The following is a 26,456-nucleotide window of genomic DNA, read 5'->3' as shown; positions in this document are numbered from 1 at the left end:
ACACACACACACAGAAAAAAGCAGATGGTTAAATATCTGCTTTAGTAGCCTTGTAATTTCAATCCCTTACAAACTTATAATTTACCTTTTTCAAATTAAGACCCATACAAACCAGCATCAGAGATTAAAGTAGCTTTTGAGTAAGGTATAATTTTTTAATAACTTTCTGAATGACAGATTGGCCCTTTAACAGCACCGCATTGCCTCATCCCCACACTTTATTAATCAATAATGTGTCTGTGAAGCAAATCGGCCAACAAGTCAGGACTTGTCTCCGAGTCACCTGTGGTGTCTAACTGCACATGCAGACCTTCATTAACCCACAGAGGGGACGAAACCCAACCGAGCTCATTACGGCGGGCAGACAGGTGTGAGCAATGCAGCTTTAAATCAGGTGTGTGTTTGTTAGCTAGCATAAAAAAATAGGCTAATTAGCTGTGGAGCTAAACATGTAGGCAGCATTCGAGATGAATTTAGCTGCTTTAATGTGTTTTTAGCTGCTGTTAGGGTTGTTTTAGCTTTGTTGGAGGAAGGTGACACAGCCATATTTAAGGTATGAAGCATTAATTAGCTTTAACACGACGCCTCCTGCTTGTTTTCTACATATTTTAATGTGAAGAAGACTTTATAGCTGGGGCATGAGGTAAGCTTGCTGTTAGACATGTAGGTGGGGTATGATACAAACGAAAAAACACCACATTTTCTTTTTAAAAATAATCCAAGATGGAGTTAAAGTCTGCGCGCGACGGTTGTGTTGTGACTTTATAGTGACCTTGGTACTTTATTTAATTTTTAACGTCATAAAACAGCAGTGTATTACTCCTTTACTCATCCCAAGTGTTAATAAAGTGTGTTTTTTATTTCCGCGGCGGTATTTCGGGCTATTTTCAGCCCAAAGTAAAGACAGTGACACAATGAAAATGTCTTTTTCATGACATCAGGTAAAAGCAAATAGTGCTTTTTAAGATCCGCGGAGGGTGCCGGGGGGGGGGGTGAGTGAAGCAGCCCTTAATAATCATCTCAATACAGCCTGTTTTTGCAGACATTTCAATATGATATGCCTTTTCTCCCCCCCCCACCTTTAGGGGACATTAAATAAGCAGGCTGCTGCTGCTGCACACCCAGGGCTGGTTGTATAACGGGGCTTCACCTCAGCTGAACTTGACGCATCTGGTTCATCGGCGGCGAAGGACGCGCGGCGCGGCGCAGTCTGCAGGCTGTGTGTCCCCACTGAACCGAGCTGGATGGCTGCGGAGAGACACGCACACAGGGGGGGCGAAACACAACTCTGTCGTTGCCCGGTAGGCGCTCGCGGAGACTGTCTCACCCCAGCACATTCAACATGACGACTTTTTCTACTTCCCAGCCTACAAATATCGCTTTGTGCTTTTTTATTTCCTGCTATTTTGTGGCTCAGGGACATAACAGAAGACGAGGTAGCGTTAAGAAGATATAAAGCCCGCGGACTTGGAGTTGGACACCCCGGAGGGAGAGATCATCCAACTTGAACTCGGAGACCTGTCGGTGCGTAGTCTTTAATTCACCCTTTTCTCTTTGTTAGGCGCGTTTTAAGATGTTTCCATTTGCGTAAAATGCGTACAAATGACAACAAAGCTCGACTTTTTGAGCGTAAAGCGTGTAGCGATATATTTCCCTCAGACTGGGTCAGTGGATATTGACACTGTTATGACTGAACCGATCCACAGTCCTCAGGGGGAAGTTTCCAGGGTGCTAAAAACCAGCGCGTTCATAATAACACTTTAACAGCTTCACATAATCGTCTGTAAATTTGCGAACAAGTCCCAAACATCCTCCAGTCCTTACATGAAGATGAAATGGTCGCCGGAGTGTAAATTCTCCCCTCGCAATACAAGAAAAGAGGTCGTCTTTTTCGTGCCCTAGTTTCCCTTCGCAGAGAGGCATAATCTTTCCCTTTGTTGTCCCCGATGCAAACACAGATAGGCAGCCGGGCACATCACGTCAGTCCAGCGGAAAACATCACCGCTCTCCAAGTGGGCAATTTACAGGATTTCAGCGAAATGTGCGTTTAATTAGAAAAAAAGCGACGTCTCCCGAGCTGCTCACCCTGAGATAATCAGTGTATGTAAGACATGAGAACATATGGTAGAGCTGTGCGGTTTCCCCTGATGTGTCACTGTGGTTTCCCTCAGAGAAGTTTTTGATGAAATTAATTCATTGAAATCTGAGAGGAGCGAACTCAGCAGTAGCTGGATGTATTTTTAATGGTTAAAAGGCCTGTGTGGGCTCCCTGACTGTCTCTCAGGTGTACGGCGAGCTTCTTTTAAAAGACTAAAATGTGTTTGAAAAATTATAGAAACTTAAAAATCCCCTTTGGTCAATTAAAGCGAGGGTGTACATGATGATATTTATTTGATATTACATGCGAGAAGGTGTTTGAACAGTCATAACAGGAGCTTCATATTCATCAGGTAGGACGTGTAGATTTTCGTATTAGAGAACAGAACAAATAAGCAGTTTTCTGGTTCATACAGAGTTCATTTCATAGCCTTAATCTTTTCTTCTTGTGGCTATAGATGGTTTATTGATAAATAAGCTAATTTCCCTGACAATAATCAATGTGGGCCATCATCTTTCTCTGAGCAAAAAAGTAACAGTGCATTCAAGATGGTAGAAAGATTAATACTTAGAAGTAGGATCCAATTATTGTTCACACTGTGTGGAAATGCAGGATTTATACTGCGAGTGTCCTGCTTTACAGTAAATTTCAACATGTCCTCATGTTATTTGTGAGATTCAGACATCTCTTTTCAGTTCCGTTGTCTCAGATCATGCCAAAGATAACGTTTACCTACAGCACCTTAAGTCAAAAGGTTTAAACGTGGAACAGACACAATACTTTAACACTTTATCACTTTATCTTAAGGGTTTTTTTGTCCTTTGAAATCATCTCTGGCTTCATGCACATCTGCGCATGTATTTTGCTTGATCTGTGTGTGTGTATCTGTGTGTGTGTGCTCTCAAAGCTTCATCTGCAGGCTGGCCGGCGGGCCGGGTAAGATTCTGCTCATACTGGAGTGTCAGTCGAAATTGCAACGCAGCAGTGTTTCCTAAGAAAAGATCTGTGTTGGCTGACAGAAACATGGTGTTGTGCTACGACCATATTCTCTCCCCGTCCATGCCTCTTTCACAGGAAAGAGGAACAAGAACTGCCAGAAGCCCGAAATATGAATAGGGTCAGAATGACCTTTTGGCCGCAGCCGTCGCTCGCAAACGCACTCTTTCATGAGATGTATTAATACCTTGATATTGCATGTTTATAAAGCGCAGTTGCCGCTGTAAACAGGAAAATGCCATTGTGCCTTCGAGAAAATGGAGTCGAAACACAGGTGGACCTCAGACAATGGACTGGGGCTCATTTCTCCAAAGTGAGTCAGTGGGACAGGAGAAAGCACATGGCTGCAGAGTGAAAATTGGCGTGATTATCGTCTGATTTACCCTGCCACCCTGTAGCTCAGAGCCCCGTTGTGGGCCGTACTGGCGGTTGCCAATATGGAGAGAGAAGAGGCTTGGATTCACCCAAAATTTTTCTCATTTGCTTTCAGAACAGCTTCATCCTGCCTCCCACTCTCCCTTTTGCTCTCTCATATCTCACGCAATTGATTGAAACCCTAAACGGCAAGATCAGGCCGAGCGCAATCCAGCCTTTCTATGAATAGTTGATTGGATGTGATGGTGATGTGGTGTGTTGTTTCTTTAAGGGCATTTCAGGTCAGAGGGCGGGAGGCGGTGGGGTTGGCGGGGCGGGAGGGATTTTCGGTGTGCACGGCTGATACTGCAATGTGGCGTGCTGTGTTGTCCCATCCTGTCCTGAGCTGCGTCGTAGAGGCGCACAGAGACTCATGTCACTCCCTAATCAGGTCATCTGGCGTTTTGAAAATGCGTGCACGTAGTGCGTTAGTTTCTGCCTTTGGAGGGACTTAAAAGGTGTTTTTCTGCGCCTTTTTTAAATACACATCATTTATTTTATTGTGTGTGTCTGAGCCACCTTGTCATGTTCTAAGCTGCACAGATGGATGGTGTATTAACAGTAGGAGCAGTGGGCGTCTGTCACCGATTATTTCTTTTTTTTTTTTTCTTGGTATTAATAATGTGGCAAGCCATGAGCTGACAGTATAGTGTGCAGCTAGTGTGCATTTCTAAGTGCAACAAGCGTTTGAGTGCATGCATGTTTGTTGCCCCGGTATGCCTCTGCTGTCCCCACCAAACACATCACGTTTTAAATCTGCGCATCTCAGTGCAGGGCATTTAAGTGCTTGACCTAATTTCTCTGGCAGCGAAGAATCCACTAGTGAAGGCCTTCCTCTGTGTGTGTTTGTGTGTGTATGTGCGCACGCGCGTGTTGCTCTGGGTGTTTCCTCCTTGCTTTTCTAACAGGAAGCTGATGTGGAGTTCAACTGAGGACAAGGAAAAGGCCTTTTCTTTCCACTGTGAATCATTTGAGAGAGAGAGAGAGAGAGAGAGAGAAAAAAATGAAAAAAAAAAGAGGGGAGAAAAAAAGAGACCAGGCCGCTGCATTGATTCAACCCTCTGCAATCTGGCCTGCTTCTCTCCCTCTCTCTCTCATTCCCTCCCTCTTCATTCTCTATACCTTATTGTCTATTTCAGCTTCTTTTCTCGCTCTTTTGTTTTATTTCTAGTTCGACTGATGTCGGATAGACAGCAGCGTTCTGGGGGGAATCAGCGGGTTTATAGAGAGTTCACGAGTCCTGTGAGAAGATGGGGAGGGGGGGGAGAGGAAAGGAGAGACGAAAAGCAAATGAAGCAGAGCTCTGTGGGGAGCAGTGCAGGTTCTTCCGGTTCAGTTTTAACATACCCACAGCAAAAAAGAGGCTGTGTACATAGGAGGCAAAAAACACCATAAACCACCTACACAAACTGTACCACTGGCTTTATTAAAGCCAGTGTTGAGGCGCTGCGAAGGATTCTGAATCCCTTTGTATTCCTGAAAGCTGTGATAATATGGGAATAACAAAAGCTAAAAATAACTAATAAACCCTGCTGGGTGAGAGATAAAGGGCTGAAATATTTAAGTAGATTTCCTGTCGCAGCTGCAGTGCCAAAGAAGGATGATTGAACGCTGATATCCCAAACTGTGATCATTTTTTGGACGTAATTGTGACATGGATTTATGTCTTTTGAAGGTCAGTGAGTTTAGTTTGTTCTCAGACACATTTTACGTAGGATGATACCTGTTCCAATAATCCAATACAGGCCAAGGCATATGGTAGAAATGGCATGACCTGAACCCTAATTGTCGATTATCTCATTTTCAAGGTTGCGTGTACATATTGCAGCAAAAGGGGATTTTTAGGAATTAAATAAGAGCAGATATTCTAACTGAAACCACCTACTCAGCCTCTTCCATGTGTTTGCAAAATATTTAACTGTTTGAGTTGTTCGTCTGCGAGATTGAACTAAAAACATAGTAGCACACGCTGCCGCTGCAGCACGACAGAAATAAGAACAATGGAGACACACTCTGGTTTTTAATGAACGCTTCTGTTATGGAAACACGCAGCTGCCTTTTATTTTGCCTTTATTTGTTGTGTGTATGTAGAACTTTGTATCAATATGCATGGCAGAAGGCTGCCCAGGTGCCCTTGAGCCTGACGCAGACCTCCAGCAGTGTCAGGGCTGTGGCTGTAGCTGACTTTGCGCTTTGACCTTCCTGAAGGGCAGAAAATGAATGTGTTTTATTATTGCACAGTCTGAATGGTCTTGTTTTTAATGCTGAATGGCTGCTCATTTGCACAGTCTCCATTTCACTTGTCTTTTTATATCTCCTTTATAGTGCTTGTTTAATAAAGGAAAGTGATGAATAGTGATAGCTTTTACCTTCATTCAGCTTGTTAGTGCACTTAATGAAATTATAAAGTGTGTAATATTTTGCACATAAAAAAATTATAAATCATTATTTAAATAAGATGAATAATTAATCAATGATTATGTAATTACAAATTAAACTTATGGTCAAATAGAAACGCGGATTCCAGCTGGTTCTCTGCCCAACAACACTGACATGTAACAGCAGAAATGTTCCAGTAAGAATGTCCTGTGCTCAGCTTGTGCTGGCACACGGTGGGAGAACAACACGCCACAAAACGGAGCGCCACACGTCCTAATCAATCACTGTTCTCGATCACTCCTCACAGTGCATGTCGAAACAATAGAGCGAGACATTTCACACTTTAAATTTGTCATTTGAGTCTTTTTTTCTTCTTCTGTGTTTTGTGTTTTCGGTGCAGGGCAAGTGAGGACACAAGTGAAACCAGAAGACCTCAGATACTGCAATGCAGGTGAGCACATGGTCATGCCTCACATGCAAAAACATCCTGTGTAGAAAAATATTGTGTTGCTTACATTTTATACAGAAGTCGTGGTTGCAGTCTTGCTGAGTAGGGTAACATGAATTATAGGATTCATGCTGTAAAGGCAAAAGGATCAGAGCTACTATATTGCAAATCACGTTATGTGTATTGCATTATTTAATCCATGTGGCTTTATGCTTCTCTCTCAGCCAGGCATCTTTTGAAAAAACACATTGTTTTATCTAAAAGGGACTAACCTGATTATATAATGTTTAAAGAATAAAATGTACATTGAAGCTTGATCTTGGAAAAAACAGCATTTCTAAATAATATCTCTAGAGTTTCGAAGCAGCATGCACTCAGAGTCGAATGCACACTCTGGGCACCGTTCCCCAGCTCTTGTGAAACTGTGAGTGATAACAAGACAGAAAATAAGATGATTAACACTCAAACTGACAATCTCTGTCTAATGTTTCAATACAGTCAAGTATATTTTTAACAGACTAACAGTAATAAGCAGAATCAGATTTGAGCAATGAGACGCAGTTTGTCCAGCAACACCGACAGCACTCTGATTTTTCCCAGTGAAGAAGAACGATGCCTGGCTTTAGTTTTGGAGCGTCGTAATTATGTAGGACAGTCAGGGGGGATATGGCCAAAGTGGATTTTATGTAAGAAGACTCTCTGGGAAGAAATAAAACGGTGTGATCTTTTTTTCCTCTTACGTGAAACTGATCCCAACAAAGTGATCAGAACATTATGATGTAGTTATAGAGTTTATGATATTTGAAAATGTGGTTTTGAGTGAATTGTGCTGTAAATGAGTAACTTTTTACTAAATTAGGACACTTTGGTCATCGTCTGGCTGGAAAATTGTGAATTAAAAGTTGAAGGAAGGATTTATGAGTTGCTGTTTAGAAATTTGTGACAACAGTGTCAAATTAACGTGCATGGACCATGGAGGTGTGTGAGTGAATAGAATTCTTGACAAAAAGATTTGTAACTGGTGTACGTGTCCCTGGCCCCGGTGAAATCCTGGTTGCAAGTAGTTTATCATGTTTGTTTTGTCTCGCATTGACGACCACATGGGAGGAGTTCACCGGTGCAGTATAATTCCAGTAGTGTAACGTCAATATCAGGCTCAGAGTTCATTTAAGTTGCTTGAAACTCAATGTTCCTCTTAATCTTAAGTATTTCCTATGTGAGAAAACCACCCCTCCTCCACACACATGACAGTGTCGCATACATACAGTTTTCTGTTTAAAAGTTTACACTGAATCAAAAATTCATCCTCAAGATGTTGTCTTTTAATTTGGTTGTGTAGTCTTGTGTCATTTCCTGTGATGTTTGGGGTTCACTGCCCTTTTGTCATGTCCAGTGGGAAATGTATTCACCAAATATTCCAAAAATGTACGTGTTCCAAATAATAGTCTCCTTCAGTTTAAGCAACATTTTGTTATGTAAATCCTCAAGCATGGAAATAACTTGTAACTTCCGCAGACAGAAGAAAGTACAGAAATTGCAGCTGACTTAAAGTATAAAGTCTTAGAAAGAAATATCTTTAGTGGTAGTACAGCTTTTAATTTTTGTGTATACTCATTGTGTTGTTCTACATAGCAAGCTGCTCAGGTCCACAAAGCAAGCTTTTAAAGTCCATAAAAAACTACTTGTGAATGCTGTTAGACTAAAGTCTGGTCTGTCATCTCTGCAACGCTCTGTCTCTGCTGTTTCTCTTCCCTCTCCATTTCCTCTGCCCTTCTCCCTGCAGAGTTTTAGCTCATGTGTGACCTCTGCAGGTGTCACTCATACAGCATGGCCGACAGACCCACTGCAGGATGTGGGATCAGCTTAATTTTCTCGCAAAGCCTACCACATAAAAAATAGGGAAAAAATATTCATACTTACTAATCTCAGCTTTATATTTACAGAATTTTAGATTTGTTTTTACTCAAGGGAAAAAAAAGCAGAATTGGAAAAAAATCCAGTTTTGTGAGTATGAAAGCAGCTCTTTGTGTGGTGTAATTAAAGTTCAGTCACATGATAAATTTATTTAAAAAAAAACCCTAATATTTAGATTTTTCATATTTTTCACAGATAGTTTATGAAGAATAATTTTGGTCAACATGGGGTGAAGGTTCAGTAAAAACAGGATTTAACCCACAAACACAACTATGAAACCAGGCTGGTAAAATACTCTTTAGTAAAGGTAGAAAACAGACAAAGTCAAAACTAGACAGGCAGGAAAGATGAGGCACTTATCAATAGGGGTTCAGGCTAGAGAGCAGGAGTTCAAAAAGCATGTAGGGGGTCACAACAGGCAAAACTAAGGTAGGCAGAGAAAATGGCTGAAAGGCTGAGGCAAAGTGACAATAGATAATCTGGCAGAGAATGAATGACAGTGGGACAGGATTTATGCCACTGCAGGATCTGAAACAATAGGAGAGTTAGTACATGGCAGGGGAAAAGGCAAACAAGGAAAATGGAAACGAGCAAGTGACTGACACTGTGACAGAACCCGCCCTCCCCCTCAAGTGATGACTCCTGATGTGCCTCCCGGCTGGTCTGGATGACTGTGGTGAAACTCTTAAATCAGGGCCGAGACCAAACGCCCCTGGCCGGAGTCTAAGAGAGTTCCTTAGGACCGTACCCCTCCCAATTGATTGATTACTGGAGACCACTCCCAAGCCGGCGGGAGAGGCCATTGGTGAGGAGGAGGGCTGAAGTGGACTCTTTCTTACACTTGGGACAATCCAAGAGCCGTGTTGATGACCTTGAAGATGGGCAAGAGGCCCACAGTGCAAGGAGCCAATTTCCTGAACTCCACCCTTAGATGAAGGTCCGGTGTATCTAGCCTGTCCTGGGATGTAGCAAAGGGCTGGAGTGCGGCAACGGTTGGCGTTTCTCTGGTAGTGGTCAGAAGAGTTGAGGAATGTGGACTGGGCCCTCATCATCAACCATCATCCGGTGCTCCCCAGTTATCAACCACCACGCTTCTCATTCCAGAGAGGAGTGGTGGTGATAACTGAGGGAGCACTGGACTGGAGAAAGGCTGGTGGCAGAGCTGGGAGCGGTTTTCTGTGCGTACTCTACCCATAACAATTGTTTGAACTAGGGGGCAGGGTTGTGGGAGGAGATGCACCACAGAGGTATCTCCATCTTCTGGTTCATACGCTCTCTCAGCCCATAGGACTGTAGATAGAACCCAGAGGAAAGGTCGATTGTAAAACTCTTCCCAGAAATGAGATTAATTTAGGCCCCATTTTAAAGTCAGTGTCTCTAGGGAGACCACACAGGCAAAAACATGTTGTAGCAGCAGTGGGGAGGAACTACACTGGCTTGACTGAGTATCCTTGGACTGAAACTGGTGGGCTGTTCAGATTCTTGGGAGATTTGGCAGAAGGAAACATTAAGTTGAATCTGTAAAAAACAGACCCCACCTGGCCTGGTGGGACTTAAGATCTTAGCTGTGTGGGTGTATTTCAGGTTCTTGTGGTTGGCCTAGACCGTGCTCCACCCCATCCAACCAGTGTCTCCACTCTTCAGCAGCTCTCATTACAGCTAGCATTTATTGCTGCCAATGTTGTAGTCCCTTTTTGCTTGGGATAGTTTGTGAAAAGAGAACATGCGGATTTGGAGCTGTTGGTCCAAGATAGATTGCTAAGAAACAGCAGCGCTCACTGTTGTGTCAAAGGCGTGAACCTCCACTACAAACTGGTGTGAAGTCTCAGGAAGGGTGAGGACAAGAGCTGTGGTGAAACAATGCTTTAACTCTCTGTAGTCCTCTTAAACAGACTGGGGTGTCACAAAGAAAGTATTCTTGGGGGTTAGGGCATTGAAGGGGCTGACATTCAACTGTAGTTTTGGATGAAGTACAGGTAGAAATTGGCGAACCCAAAGAAGCATCGCAACGTGACCTTGGTGGGGTCCATCTGGATGCTGCATGCAATGACAGTGAACCCCAGGAAAGATGCCTTAAGAGACATGGAACTCACACTTCTCTGCCTTTTCAAACAGCTGGTTCTCCAGCAGTCTTTGAAGGACACACTGCACATGTTCCTGCTCGGTCTTAGAAAAGATCAGTGTGATTCAAATATCCCAAGACAAACTTGCTTAGCATGTCCCAGAGCATATAATTTAGTAAGGCTTTGAGAACTGCAGGAACATTGGTCAAACCAGAAGGCATCAGCAGATACTCATAATGTGTACCAGGTGAGCATTCTTGAAGTTGAACTAAGAAAAAACAGTGGCCCCCTGTGGCAATTCGAAAGCTGGGTCGTAGAGGATACTTGTCGTTAGGGTGATACTGTTGAGATCCTGGTAAACAATGCAAGGACGAAGGGATTTGTTCTTTGTGCCCACTAAAAGAAACTTGTGAGAGATCTGGAAACTCAGATCCAGAGGAATCGATAGGAGTGACATGACAGTGATGCCTCTCACCTACGATAACTCCAGAGGACCAGTCAGTATGTGGATATCTGATGAGCCATGGGAATCCCAGAATGACAGGAGGTTAAGGTGAAAGGTGATCATTTGATGTAGGGTTGACACCTTCTGGTTGGTTGGTTGGTTGGTTGGTTGGTTGGTTGGTTGGTTGATATGCTTTTGATGTTTTTTTCCAGCAGATCTTTTTTCTCCCCATTGACAGTGGATTGGTTGAAGAGTAGGTAGAATCTCACTCAACCAAGACTGACCACAGCCCTAGTTTCACAATGATTACCTGACATGCCCAGGTGGATGGGGACAGTTTTGTGAGTCACCAAGCAAAGTTGGTGTCCATTGAAGGCCCCAGCTTCCATAATTTCGGCTAGGGGTACCTACATTCCTCATTGGATTTCACACAGCCAGAGCTGAGAAGTGATTGTTGAAGTCTTTCTTGGTCCTTTTTGGCTACAGTCACCGGTACTGTAACTGCATTAATAGATGCGCACCAAAATCCAAATGGCAGCTGGCTCGACCCCATACTTGTGTGGTGAGCCTCTGGTATTACCATACAACTTTGGCAACAGATTTCATGAGTTGTAACTCCGTCAGTTCAAGTAGGTCGGTTTCTCTCTGCCATTGATTTACTAATAGAGCCTAACATTAGCTAGCTGTCACGTATTAGGTAAGGTTAGCTCTTGTTTCGGCTGGCCTCTGCCAGACTAGCATAACATCAGTTAAAAGTTAACTTTAACCACCCTTGTTCGGTATGAAAAGAAAAGCAAGCGTTGTATTTTTGCTGCTTGGGAGTTCAAGGTTATGAAAGACATATTTTAGGTCCGTAGTAGGACCGTATTCTAGATGTGAAGGGTTCCAGACTTTAGAACGGACTGAGCCTTTCTTCTCTCCTTAGTACGCAGATTTTATATAAATCACACTCTCCTTGCCCCTCCTCTCAAACCCCTCCCTCCCCTTCACGCCAAAATGGATTCAGAAAGTTGAAACTTAAAAAAAAAAAAAAACTTGTCAGCATTAAAAAAAAAAGAAAGACACTGAACAAAGAGTGATATGAAGAAAAAAAATGTCATCAAAAAACACACCACAGTGCAAAAAATAATTTTTTTTTTTTTTAATGTGTGTGTTTTATTTTTCAGTGGATTTCTTTTCAGTGCTGATGTTTGCCAAATTCTATTTTCAAAGCTAAAACTTAATGCCACCGTTTTATTCCATAGGATTGGTCTCTCAAAATGACAGCAGAGTTGATAAATGGCAGGGGGGAAAAAAGCAGACAAGAAAAAAATATAAAAAGGATTTGGCTGACATTGTGACACATTGAGGGTTGATGCAGTTTAATATTACATATCTACAATATTAAACTAATTGTGCAAATATGGAAGTTAATCTTTGTCATGAAATATACTGAACAGGTACAAGAGCCATTATTTTTAAAAGACATGATATAAGTTACAAAGGAAACAATTTAGAGTCAAGGGAGCCAGAATTTAAAACAGTTGAAGTGTTAATTATGTTAGGGAGCTGCAACTCATTATCATAAAAATAAAAGGCAATACATACATAAAATTAACACCACAAAATTAGTCTTTACACATTTACAGTGTATGGGATTGAGAATATGTGTAAAGTGACTTTGGTTGGTTGGTTTACCTCCCACCACATCCCTACTGTTGCAATAAAACCCTACACTTGATAGAACCAGTTTAGTGGAGGTCCAGTAGGCAGCAGGCCTCAGATCAGGTGTTGTCCAGATGTGCTGGTGAGAGCCATCCTCAGGCTCCCACTAATCTCTTATTTGGAGAGAAGAGATGGAACAAGAAAGCCCTCCATGACCTCCAAGGGCCCAATGTGCTGTATACTGTTAAAAAAAAAAAAAAAAAAAAAAAAAAAAAGCGTATTCTTTTCGTATCAGAGGAAGATTTGTCTCGTACAGACACAGCAGCTTTGTGTCACATTTACAGTCAAGTGAGCACAGAGTTGAGTCTCTGTCCCACACACATCGTATTTCATTCAAAGGTGGTTTGTTTGGCATTTTGATAGATATGTTCATCCCAGAGCCTCCCGCAGTGCCTTCATTTTTAGCAACAGTGACTGCGTTTACATGCAGAGGAATTCTGTTTTTGTAACCCAGTTAACCCAGTTGTGGGTTGACTCATACAAATCCCATATCTCAGCTTGAATAGCTCATACTCTGATTATGGAAAACCTCAGTCGGGTTGTCTGGCTGTCTTCCATTTCCGTGGCATGTAAACACCTTACTCATATTATTTTTGACTCTGACACAAAATCATACTCCAGTATTATGGGTTAAATACTCATCATTACAGTCACTGTGGGGATTATTTGTTTCCCCCCATGTTTACATGCACACTAATATTCCAGTATTATTCAGAATATGATGAAGGTCATGTAAACAGCATTTTCTGTCTGGATATTCCAAATTAGGCCCTTTTCTAAATTAAATATTTTCTGATCAAGAAGTGGGATATGGAGATATTATTCGGGTTTTATGGGCATTAATTGGACATGTGTACAGTGCATTCAGAAATGCATTTAAATTTCAATGCATCGTACAAACCTACTAGCTAACAGTTTGCAGTGGTGGGGTAAAGAATAGAGATGCATGCCCAAAAGAAAAGCTCACATTTCTGTTTTATTCTTGATATATGTACAAATATCTTAATGCGGATCTTTTCCAGAAGATGGTTGATAGATAGAGAGAGGGAGGCTGTGCTCACACATTAGAACAAGTCTTCCGTCAGTGAGAAAAACTTTGAAGACATGTTATTTTGATGCTAAGAGGCAAAATGATGTCTCAGGTCGTTACATTTTTCCATATATTCACTTGATAAATGACCGATTACGGCACTTTAATCAGAGTATGCACAGCTGCATGTAAACATATATGTTTGTGGAATATTCATTTACATTATACATCTTTACAGGTTAGTGGGAATATTGTTTTTTGTTCTTGGAGAAAGGTCAAAAAACGGAATATTTTGTGCACGTAACCACAGTCAATGACTGGTCCAAACTGCTCTTTTAATATAGTTATTTATTTATTCTCTCTATTTGAGATAATATCTGTTTCTCCACCACTTCCCTCCTCTCTCTTCTCTCTTTCCCACTTGGTCCCTCTCTTCATTTCCTATTCTATACCCCATGGACAGAATTAAAAAAGTAGGATATGATATTAGCCACAGGGACTCACTGAATATCCTTGCAAAAGCCAAGGTGGATTAGGCAGTGTCTGATTATCAGGCACCACTGGTGTCATGCTTGATAACAGGAACAGTTCAGGTCCACTGGTGTCCAATTACAAAGTATTACATACAAGGTAATTATGGGGTAAAGTTCAGAGCAGTGTAACAGTGTTTGTGATTTAGTAAGGGCTGAATTACCGCAGAGGTGTAAGGTAACTTTATCTTGTGTGTGTGTGTGTGTGTGTGTGTGTGTGTGTGTGTGTGTGTGTGTGTGTGTGTGTGTGTGTTCATGAAGGAGAAACAATGCGAGTGGATGGTTGCTCTCCACCAGACAGCCAGAATGAACTGTGCAATGGCTAAAAGAATCTCTCCCTCTCTCTGTCTCTCAGACTGGGGGCTGCCCTGCCTCCACAGAGCGCTCGGCCACTGCTGCATTGTGGCCCGGGGCCTCATTTGAATGGGCCTTTAGTATTTTGTGTGAACAAGTCAGCGCCATTTGCATTTGTTCCAGTCACAAAGGTTTAACAGGTCAATAGGGACTCCCTGGCAGAAAACTAACACGCTAGGGTACCTTTTTTTTTTCTTCTCCCTCCCTCACGTCTCCTCCATCGCTGTGGTTGTCAGGCACCCAGCCGGCTTGTCCTGGTAGTATGTAACTCAAGCATGTGGTGTGTGTACATGTGTGTATAAGTGTGTGTGTGTTTATGTGTTTTAGGACATGATTGGTGACAGCAGGGTGCAGGGTTGGAAAATAGGAGCTAATACTCTCCAGGCCGTGCTGACAAAGGTTCAATTAACATACAACTTATAGCAGTAGCTTGTTTGAGTGACAGAGAGGGTTTGTTTAGTGTGTGTGTGTGTGTGTGTGTGTGTGTGTGTGTGTGTGTGAGAGAGAGAGAGAAAGAAAGGGAAAGCAGAGACTTTCTTCTACACATACACACCTGCACATTTGTGGCTGCAGGCCTGCAGAGTTTAATTTCCTGATCCTGGAGTATTTACACTCTTTAATAAATTTGTAACATGGTGTTGAACAATACGTGACGATATGTGGGGGCTAATTGCACCTCACCCGCTTCACCGCAAGTGTGATGGCAGGATAAATGACCATTGTACCATTTATGAAGAGATAAAGTAACACCTTGCTTGTAGGCTTCTTAATTTGTTATTTCTCTTCCTTGAGACACGTTAAAGAAAAAAAGTCTCCTGTTTAGAGGATTTAGAGATAAACAAAAAAAAAGTTTCTACCATTGTTTGCTAGAGATGAAACAGTATGAAAATAAAATTTTACAATTATAGCGACCAGAACAATCATGGTGAACAGAATTATCATGATATTATTAAATGTACTGTAAATGTTCAAAAAGTACTAATACACACACCAAGTTTAACTTTGAAAACCGCAACTAAGAGTTCCAGAACTTTTTGTTTGCATAAGCGTTAATTAATAACATAGCCAATACTTTATGTAAACATATTACTCGAGTATCTGTGTAACTGGCGATGTGGACAAGGGATCAGTAGCATCACTGGGTTGCCTTCTGCACACCCACTTTGTCAACAAGGTAACAGCAAAACAAACCGATGTAGCTGCACCTGCGTCAGGAAGACTGTTGCCAACTGGGTCTCTGCAGATCCCTAAAAAGTCTTACAAGGCATTGAATTTATTAATCTAAAAATAAGTGCTTAATTGGTATTAAAATGTCGTAAAACAATCTCTGAAAAGCCCCCAAAGTTCCCAAAATAATCGGTAACATCTATTTTTTTTAAGTGATTTAACAAATGCCTCTCGCATGACGGTCACACAGATCAGGACAGTGGAACCAGCAACACTTGTGTCCGGCCAGGATGCTGAGAGCAGAGGATCCACTGTCTGCTAGCTAGCTGTCACTGTACCCTGGACGACAAGGGGAAGTACAGATTTAATAAAAATTTGGCCACTGCCATTTCACCAAGATTTTACGACATGGTTGAAACCAATACAAGGTGTACTCCATGCAGAAAGTTGATCCTAATTTGGCACAATGGGAATTAAGGCAGTGGAATCCCACATGCAGAGTAAGAAACACAAAATCAGCCAGAAAACCCGCCAACAAATGCCAGGTGTTTCCCAAAAAGTCATGTTTTATGTTACAATAAATGTTTAGACATAACTGTCCCTAATCCTAAGTAGACTAATTGGTGTGTTTTTTTCTCCTTCATTTTCGGTCATTGTAAAATTGGTCTTAAATTTCATCCTGAGTGACATTAAAAAGTCTTAAAAAGTCAGAAATCTAACTGGCTATATGCTGTAGGAACTTTGTTAGGGTGCAGTTATCAAAAATGGTTTTAAAGACAAAATTTAAAACAGTCGTACTAAGAGTCGAAAATTGTGCAGTGGTTAATCGTTAAACCAGTAACCGCATTATCCCTGTTGTTAGCATTTCTGTTGAAAGTAATGGAAGCTGTTTGCTTAAATATGTCAAACTAGCTTAGAGCTAGCAGTGCACGTATCTTTTAAAAGATGTGCAAACATTTGATGCCAAAACAGGAAACCTTTCAATCCTGTTTCTAATACATGTTAATAGCCACATAAAAGCTTCTGTTGGGTCAGGTTAGAATCATTTCACGTGTCTAATCACTATCTTGCTACTTTGTGCTTTTAGGAAAACCATTACACACAGTATTGGTCTTAACATTGTAAATGTTGATGCCAGCAGGCCTGTTTGAGGAGAATATCTGGAGAGAGCAGAATATCGTCTCATTAAAGATTTATTGTGATTTTTGGAAGGATAGCAGACATGACTTTTTATGGTTCTATTTTCTCTCTGAGTGTAGTGTCTGCTACTCGTGTTGCAGGCCTGGGGCTCTCACAATCCAAAACCAGCAGCACGGGGACAAATATGTTTGTATCAACTGAACACTTAAACATGTAATTATATTTTTAAAAACGTGACTTAGTGCAAGCAGATTGAAATAATAGAATAATGCCCGTCCTCAGCATTTCCATCCACGTTCTGTGGGTTTTAAGTGCAGTCATGGCAGCAGGGTGCCCCAGTGCTCAGAGAGATTGTCCTGCATTTAAAATGTCAAAGGCTGCATCCTCACAAGAGCCAGGTGTGCCGCTGAAGGGTCCTCAGGCAGGAAAGAGAACCCCCCCACCTGCTCACTCACTCTGGGTGAGAGCCTCCACCCGAGTACCTCATGAGTGAATATACTGTAAAAACTAGTGTTAGACTTTACACACCGCTGACAGCTGCCCATTGTATACGTCTATTTTTGTAATTGCGAGGAGCACAACAACACCGCACAATCAACCTCTGCCTCTTTTATCACGTTTTCTATTTACAGTGCAGCTTTATCAAAATGTAATCTTCAGCAAACAGCGTGACACACAATTGGTATTTACCGCAGTGACATTGCTCAAAGTATTATTTGGATATACTGTATTGTGCAGAATGAAACATAATGCTCTGTCCAAGGTCAAGTCTGTTCACACATGGCAGTATGGATTTTCTGTTGCAACACCTCGTCTGTGCTGTATACGTCTGACTTTGTTTCCATGGCATTTTGTTGTGTGATTCTCCATGAATGAAGTTGCATTATTTGGGACTGGAAATGATAAATTGACCTTGTAAAGCTTAAGAAAAGTGTTAGTTTGAACACAGGTAGGAAGTGCAAACTGTATGAATGCCCTGCACGCCAAATATATGTATACAGAAAGGGTGTTTTTTGCAGCATTGAGGGCAGATGAAAAAATTCTGTCGAAAATAAAAAACTGAGATAAAACTCAAGCTTCTTTCTTGTGAATGTCTACACTCCCATATTAAAGTTTGTTCCAGGCATTAGCTAGTTTAATCACTGTGTACACTAACATGTACACTATAAGGGACTTGCCTTAGAGACTTGGCGCACGTAGCATAAATATATCAGAATATACAGACACAGTGTATATAGTAGGATACAAAACTATGTACACAGCATGCACAACTGTACACATGATTAAAACGTGCACTGGTCGTATTTATATCAGCATGTTACAAGTTGTCCTGAAGAGCGTTTCACAGAGGTATTTTACAGACAGTAGAGGAGGGAGAAATCAAATATTTTGTGGCAGACCTGAGTGGGAGGCATGCTTACAATTGCTCCTGTCATGCTGATCTGAGCTCGACTGGTTACAGTGCCACACTCTGCTCGGCTGTATTTCGTTTGGGATTGTTTGTGTTGAGCTGCGTGACCCACTATTTGGACTTCTGTGCCATTATCTTTTCAAAAACTTGCCGCACTCGGGTCCCAAGCGAAGAAAAGCAAAGCAAGAGCCCAGCGTCAGGTGCTACAAGCTGCTAGCTAGGCCTGTAGCCAGGCCCAGAGAGCCAGACCTGGCAGCTCCGAGGCTGCGACGTGTGAAACGCTGCACACAAAGGAGCTCGCTCCATCTGTATGCACCCTACATAGGCAGGCTTTTGTTGCAGCCGACAGGCACATGACTGCTAGCATCTTAACCCCTGAGAGCCAGCGTCTCTTTTCCCCTCTCTGTAGACTGCACACTGCAGTAGACACCAACGTGAGTTAATACTGTGGGGAGAAAAACAGCACTTGATTTAAGTAAGAGCTATTAATGATTTACATGTTTAGTGTTTCTTTGGACTTTTCGTTCAGTAAAAACTCCCTAGCAAATATATTTAAAAAGAAAAATAGAATGTAGATACCAGAGTTTAGTTTAAATGTTTGTAGTGACTTGTACTTTAAATTCTCAGCAAAATGAATGCTATACATTGTTTGAAGAACTGGATCAGGGCTTCGTTTTTAACAATGATTTGGGGTTAATATCGAGGTCAGCCATGAATAGGGGGACAAAACAAAAAAAAAGTGTTGAGTGTTTTCACATGAAATATATGTAAAAATATGCAGATGAATATTTCACTGTGCTGCTGTATAGATTTACAAAACAATAATTATGCAGGTCAGATGTAGTTTAATTTCCACATCTCAGCTTTAATTGCATTTTCTGTTTACCGCCAGGCCGACTTTGCTTATTTGTCTGTACATTCTGCAGAAAGTTGTAGGGACAGTCAGAAATGAGACCGCCGACTCCCACTGGGAGACCCCTCTGTAAAATCCAATTAAAGATAAATCACTAGCATCGAGACTCGACGGCTGCGGCAGTTAGGAGATGCTCTGACCTATTAGCACTCCTCATTTTTCAATTTTAGCGTGCTACGTGGACGTCCTTGAGTAGATCATTAAGTCGCACGCACACACACACGCGCACACACACTCTTTCTGTCTGGGAATGTTTTTTCTTATTAAACCAAAGTGAACCAGCAATTAAAAAAATGAAACAAATTATCTTCTAAATTCAGAACCTTTACTTGTGAATTTCCTGCTCACATAAATAGACACTGTCGGTTTCATGTAGACGTGTGCGTCGCGTTACCCTGTGTAACCCAGACAACTCCAGACGTGCGTGTGCTTGAGTGTGAAGCCGGGAGCATGTGTGTGCACACTCGATATGAAATCAAACAAACACTCTATTTGGAGTGTTCCTGAACCCTTAGTCAGCTGAATTGGATACAGGCGACAGAGACGAACATGCTGTCACTCACTGAGATTAAGTGCCTGATATATTTTTTTTAAATCAGAAGAGGACAGAAGGAAATAATAGGAAGGACAGAGAGGATGCAGTTAAAATCAAAACACGGCTTCACATCCCCCTCCGCCACCACCTTCCCTTCCCTCGTATGAAATGTGGGTGTACGGTCCCAATGGGGGCTGGGGCGCCGAGGGCTCCTATCTGAGGCGAGCTAGGTCACGCAGGCCCGTCCATGCTGCACTGGCTCTGTGACGTGGCATTGAACTAGAACCAACAGCAGGTCCGAACCCTTTAAGAGGTGGTACCACTCCCTGCGAGTACCAGAGACCTGCATGTACGCAGATGTTTGATAAGCAAAAATGAGCATTTATTAATGAGGATGGACCCTGAAATGTGAGCAGCAAGTAGCTGGGAATCAGGAGAGGTGTGTGTGTGTGTGTGTGTGTGTGTGTGTGTGTTTGTGTTGGGAGGAGGGGAGAGGTGGGTAAGTTTCAAACATATAAAATGCATCTCTCTCTCTATATATATATTTTTAATATATCTTTTTAACCTGTCTGCAGTTTATAATTTGCCTTTGTTCATGTACATTATTAATAAGAAGTTATTCCAGAGTGTGATCAAAAATGTTAAATGTTTGAGCTGAAATGTTGCAGCCTTGAGAGCACTTGACTTTACATTCAGAGCATTTTTACTGTGTCACGCACCATTGAGGAATATTTCGATGCCTCACAACAAAAATCAATTTAATGCAAGCTTGAATGAGACCAAGGTGACAAGGGTGGCAGCGTTAGAGTTTGTTGTAAATTGAATTTTGTCATGGCCCACACTGAAAATCACAGGGAAAAAGCAGCCCCTTTTTGCGAAGGATCAGAGCGGCGTTTCTTAGTTCCCTTGATAAATATCCGTGTGATTACAGTTTTTTAACATCCTCGAGATGGGCAGTATATTCTGTTAGCTAAATGAGACACCAAACTTTTCTAATAAACCTGGCAAAATGACCCAGAGAGGGGAATCTCATGGTTAAGTAAAAGTAGGACGATGCTTCTTCCCAAAAGCACTGCCTTTTCTTAAATGAGAGAAGAGCTGCAGAACTGGACATGCTCGTAAGGCTGTCAAAGTGCTGCTTGTTTGGGATTTATTATCAGTTTGGCTGTTTTAAAAGCTGTTTAGGACACTTGTCTCTGGCGAGCGCAGGTCCGTCTCGTCTCTCTCCTCTTTTTCAACCTTTGCTCTGCTCTGCTCTGCTGCCGAGAGGGCTCCCTCCACACACAGGAGCTTGGTTTCTCAGAGGTGAGTGGCTTAATGATTATCAAAGAAATACATTTAAATCAAAGTGCTCCGTCATCGCCCTTGATAAGTGTGAACTGTGTTCGGAAAACACTCGAGGACGTTTTTTTGACCTTGCAGGCTTTCACCACTTTGTTTATTTGAAATTTCAGTCAGCTGCTTAACCCCTCTTCTGCATTTGTAATGTAAAAGTTTTAAAAATCGTTTTAGAAAGTGATGAAAATGAATAATGTATTTAACACTTAACTTTTAAATGTGAAATTAATAAAAATTTATCTAATTTAAGCAGTTTGCAGTAATGATAGCTGCATTTGAAAAGGATCATCATTAATAATAACACATTCAAAATGTCTGAAAGGTCTGAAACTCGTATGATTTTGCACATGCAGATGGACGCGTGTTTTCTTTACAATTATGTATTTTTAGTTTCCCACCTTTCTAAAGAGATTCAAAGTTTCAGAAGAATGTGACATCCTGTCGAAAAGCTTTCTCAATAGACTTTAATTACACAAACAGAGAGAGAAAATTATCTGTCACTTTTAAGTGTTTCCAACTGAAACTGCAGCTTGAGTAGTTTATAAAAATGCCACATCCTGATTTTTAAACAATAATTATGATGTGTTTTTTTGATATCATTTAGTCATGATGAAGCTGTGATTGAAATGAAGTGCTCTGCATTTTCAACTTTGCCATGTTACTTTCCAGAGTTCTGTTTATGAAAATAGGTCAAAGTTAAATTTATTATGAAATTCTGTGCGGCAGAATGTGGGAAAAACTGTATTATCATCATTCTGTTGTTAAAAAATACAAAATCTTTTCAGAATAAAAGTTTGTCCTTTTGCAAGAATCCCCTTTGGGGAAAAAAAAACTTGCATTGTCTTTAATCTTATTAGGTTATATTAAATTTAGAATAGAAATTATCAACTTTTCCTTTTACAAAGTCCCATATTCTGATAAGTCAGTTTTTAAATGAATTCATAAATCCATTCAAGGTTTTTAAAAATTTATTCAAAGCAGAAAAAAACATTTTGATCCCTGATTGAAAAAATTGCCTCCTGAATGCAGGCTCACATTAAATTACTATTATTCTATTTTAATAATACTGCATGTATACGATGTATATATATATAGATGCTGTATATTTAGATGTATAGATATATTTGTTTTCTCTTTTCCTGTTTTTTAAATAAATGTATTATCTTGCATTTGCTATATTTCAGTTATATTAAGAGAGAAAGAAATGCTGTTATAGATCAAACTTTTCTTTCTTCCTGGCACAAAATAATTATATTTCATACTCTTTATGAACTTTGAAACAATTAAAATACTTCATTTGTCACTGACATCTTTTGAGCAAAAAGAAGAAATCATTAAATATAATGTTAATGAATCAAATTGGATAAAAAGTGTTGAGTTTATCTGCACATGCTGAGCCTGGTCCATGACAGGCTGCACAGGGTTAACCTTTGTATCTGTCTGGTCCCAAAGTGACTGAAGGAATTCTGTGTCTCTCACAGTCGAGTCAAAGTAGGTTTTTGTTTTGACGTTTGTTAAAAAATAACTTTGTTTTACATGTACACCTATGATGCACGGTGAGCAACGTTTTTGTAGCGATTTGGCAGGTCATAGGCAGTGTGTGAGTGACTGCATCACTCGGGCCGCCATGTTGTCTCCTCCTGTCCTCCATTTTGTGATTCTGCCTCTCAGTTCTTGCTCACCTGCTTTTATCGAAGTTTTGCAAAACTCTCTCTGGCTCTTTATCAAAGTGGGAAAAAAACATTTCTATTGCTTTATTGCTGTATTTAATTTTTTTAAGACCCATTAGGCTTTTGTTTTATTATCGAAACAAATATCCTGATGTTTGATAACTTTTTAGCCTTAAAGTGTCTCTATTAAAAAGTGAAATCTGCCAGCTACTGCAGCACGATTAAAGCTGCCTGGACAGGCAGAACTCCTCAGAAGGAGCACTGCGTCCTGTGTGACACGGCGTTTACCTCTTAGAACAATTTGTCCATGTAATCAGCAGCACCAATGTTAGAGGTTGCATGCGACGTTAGGTTTTACAGCTCTACAGCGTGAGCGGCTGTGACCCGTAGCCCCATAATGGCCGCCGGGGGTCACGGAGGTTAATAGAGACTGATGTATGAGGCCCCAGAGTGACATCCCAAAGGGGATGGCCCCTTAATCCTTATTAGGCCTCTGTGTTAGTGATCCTTACCTTTCAAAGCAAACAGCACGCTCCCTTTGCTGTGGGGCCCCGGCCTGCCCCCGGCGTTACACTTCTGACCCCGGGGTCGTGGCCTTTGTTCAGAACCCTTCAGAGACTGACCTTAGGGGTCACGGCTGTAATAGAGAAGTTGTCGAGGCGCGTGCTGCCGAGGGGCCCCTCAGCAGACCACCTCGTAGAGGGAGCGGGGCGCTCCGCACTGGTCACCGAAGAGAGGAGGAAGTGTGTGTGTGTGTTCACCGGAGTGTGAACGTATAGATGGCTGTAACTTATAAGGTGAAAATACAACTGGGGTTATATGTGTGAGTTATTACCGTTCAGGACAGCATCTTAAGCTTGTAAAAATAGACCCGAACTTTGGCATTTTACATGCAATAAGTCATGTATTCACAGAAGTGGCTGCCGCAGAGAGGGCCACATCTCTCTTTACTGGCATTCCCATGTGGTTCTTCTTATTTTACTGCATTTTATTAACTGCTTGACTAAAACCTATAAGAAATACATAAAAGAAAAGGTATTTTTGATGCAGAAAGGTGTGTTGAATTTGTTTTATTTAAATTTTTTTTACTGTGTCTAATGATGAATTTCCTCTAAGAGAGCTGATCTGTTCTGTTCCTATAAAGGCAAATAATTTGTTGCTTAATTACAATTCATGTTGTGATTTGTCTGTATTTATACTGTATGTTTTTTGGCACTGAGTGTTAAAAATATTTTAGCTCATCTTTTTCTTATGCACTGCTTTTCCTAGGGCGGTACAGCACCGAGCTGTGTGTGTGTGCTATAAATTGGACCTGTGTATGTTGCTGGGTTGTGTTTGTCGCAGTGGATCCGTGGGATGATTCATAAGGATGTGAAGGCACCGGGGGTCTGATAAGACCACTGAATCAACAACTCCATTGTTTCGGCTCATGAACTATAACTCATTTTGACTGCAAGACATTCACAGCCATGTTGCCACCATGCAACATGAGTTGTGCATCATTGACACATTTACTGCGGTCGGTTTATTTGATAGTGTTTTGTATTTAATTCCCCTCCCCTTTGCATCTTTTACAGATTGCGTGGTAAAGCCTAATCACTTTACTGCAGCTTCTCTTCTGTCTTCACCTACTGTGTTTTGAGCTTTAAAAATATGACGTGCGTGCACATTAAATGACAATGCAATATGCTTTTACAGTCTGACAATAAATGTAAAGGCAGAGCACAGCTTGGATTTAACCTGGAGGTGAAGGGGGTTGATGAAAAAATTGTGGTTGTGGACTCTTGGAGGTGTCATAAATGAGGTTGTTAATATTGGAGTTTCATCAATGGCAGCATTACGCAGGCCGCTCCTGCAGGGGCGAGGCCGCGCAGAGGGCTACAGTGTCAGAAGTTGGCAGCTGAGCCAAAACCAGAGTCGTATCCTCAAGTGAACTCTGAATTCCTGCCACATGTTAGATGGTAAACAACTGACTCGCAGAAACAGTGTCTTAGATAGACGAGGGGGGCTAAGGGACTCTTGAAATTGCTGATGAAACATGCATTTGTTTACACTATTGTGTGATTTATATTCAGCATGCCGTTGTAGTGGCGTTTTATACTTGCAGCGATTGCAATTGGTTCAAAAGACGTGGCGAGATGCGACGTCACAGGGGCCAATCTGATGACTGTTTGGTGCTCGATCCGTTTTTCTCATCAAGGGACACGAGTTGAGTTTATATCTTGATAAAGTGCAGTGAAATCACGTGTTGAAGCCCTGTTAGTAACCTCATTTCTGTCTCACTCACGCTCGTTGTTCTCGACGGGAAGTTTTCGCGTTTGTGCATTGTGTTTTTTTGATATGCGAACAGTGCAGCAAGACAGAACACAAGGAAGCTAAGTTTCATTTGAGACTGTGGAAAGCTGAGGAGAGTTAGGCAAGACAAGTGCACTCACTCTGTGTGTGTGTGTGTGTGTGTGTGTGTGTGTCTCTCTCTCTCTCTGGGTCCGTCCTCTGAGGTAGAAACACACACAGCAGCGTAACGCCTTTTCTTTCACCCTCCAGGACTGAGAGTGAGGAGGTAGGAGAGACTGCAACTAACCAAGCGGCCATATTAGTTTTGCTGTTCAATCGCTCATACTCGCTCTGGTCTTCGTCTTCGTCTGCACAGTGAAAAACATACAAATGAGAGAATATTTGAGTGTGTATAGGGAGGGTTCCCCACCTTTATTCGTCTCAATGTGTGCAATTCCTCTTTAGACACTGTGCGAGCAATAAAGACAGATTGAAATCAAGGGCAGCTAGCTGTGCTCCATGATGTGAGATCCGTCGTTTTTTTGGACAGTTTTCCCTTTTTCCCCTCTCTTTTGTGCGGCTGCTACTTTGGGGAGAGAGGAGGGGAAAAATTTGCCTGTGCTGAGTTCTGGGTTTCTTTTGGGAAAGAGAGGACTGGAGGGGAGGGGAATGGCGTCCAAAAGAGAGGAAGTTGTTTTTCTGCCATGGGGGAATCTGTTGCAAACAGCTAAGGGGCATTACAGCATTTTGGCCACAGAGAAGTTTGTCGGGGAGGGAAGTCGGACGGGTGTGAATAACCTTCAGCGGGCTGATACAGAGGTTGGTAGGTGTGCATGAGACAGAGGGGAGAGAGAAAGACAGCAGGGGTGGTATCTGGCACAAAAACACATAAAAAGGATCCTCTTCATGCAGGCTTAAATTAACACTAGCTGCTCAGAGCTGGGCTGTTTATTACTGTAGGCTATAAGAGTGCTACTGAAAGGACAAGAAAGGGTGGGAGACAGAATAGGCTGGACACTGAGGGGGAGGCAGAGGGGGGGAAGGAGGGTGCAGGACACGAGCCGAGTCATCAGCAGAGTCCATTTTATCGTTCGGTTCCTGCCCGACATTTCTCCTCTTCTTATTCGCACGCAGGACCGCCGCTGCTGCTGCTGCGGATCGCAGCAAGGCGAGGGTGGCCTAGTAATGGCACATGGCGGGCGCACTGCGGTAAATATTACAGGATTTTACAGCACTGTTGCAATCATGGCAGGGCAGTCGCACCCAGGTGCTTATCTGGCTTTGATTGTGTGCCAAAGCAGTCAGTGTAGCTTTTCAACTCATTAACGTGTCTGTGGTTGAAAAAAACGAAGCGGCAATCAAGATGATATTCATCAGTGATCATGCCAGAATTTCGTTTTCGGCCTTTACTGCGGGACGCCGTTGCTTTTGTCGCCACCCGGAAGTTTGGTGATAAAGGACATGTAGGTCAAAGAAAAACGTCTGATATTAAACTCAGAGCAGCTCTGAAATGAATCGTTAATCTTTCCCCTGAATCTCAAAGTTAGGTGTTGTCCCAGAATCCTTTAATCATTTGTGAGTGTTTGCTGTGACTCTCCTCCTCAGGAGAAGTGCACTGTGCCCCCCCCCCCCA

At 41.9% G+C, this 26,456-nt stretch overlaps 1 long non-coding RNA gene across 2 annotated transcripts in view; it reads left to right on the top strand.

The window, feature by feature from the left end:
• The first annotated feature begins 330 nt into the window (after positions 1 to 330).
• The window catches only part of LOC126385213 (uncharacterized), a 36,434-nt gene continuing 10,308 nt past the window's right edge, over positions 331 to 26,456 (top strand). Inside the window, exons 1-4 of one of the 2 annotated variants that reach the window (XR_007569411.1) lie at positions 331 to 394; positions 1,086 to 1,301; positions 1,418 to 1,524; positions 6,288 to 6,338. This is a non-coding gene — a long non-coding RNA (uncharacterized LOC126385213). Of the gene's footprint in view, positions 395 to 1,085; positions 1,525 to 6,287; positions 6,339 to 26,456 lie in introns of both variants that reach the window. The other variant, XR_007569410.1, reaches the window with a different exon arrangement.

The sequence above is a fragment of the Epinephelus moara genome, chromosome 23 (genome assembly GCF_006386435.1).
Source record: "Epinephelus moara isolate mb chromosome 23, YSFRI_EMoa_1.0, whole genome shotgun sequence".
Classification (NCBI taxonomy): domain Eukaryota; kingdom Metazoa; phylum Chordata; class Actinopteri; order Perciformes; family Serranidae; genus Epinephelus; species Epinephelus moara.
Note: the sequence above shows the minus strand (reverse complement) of the source record. Positions and strands in the feature narration are given on the sequence as shown.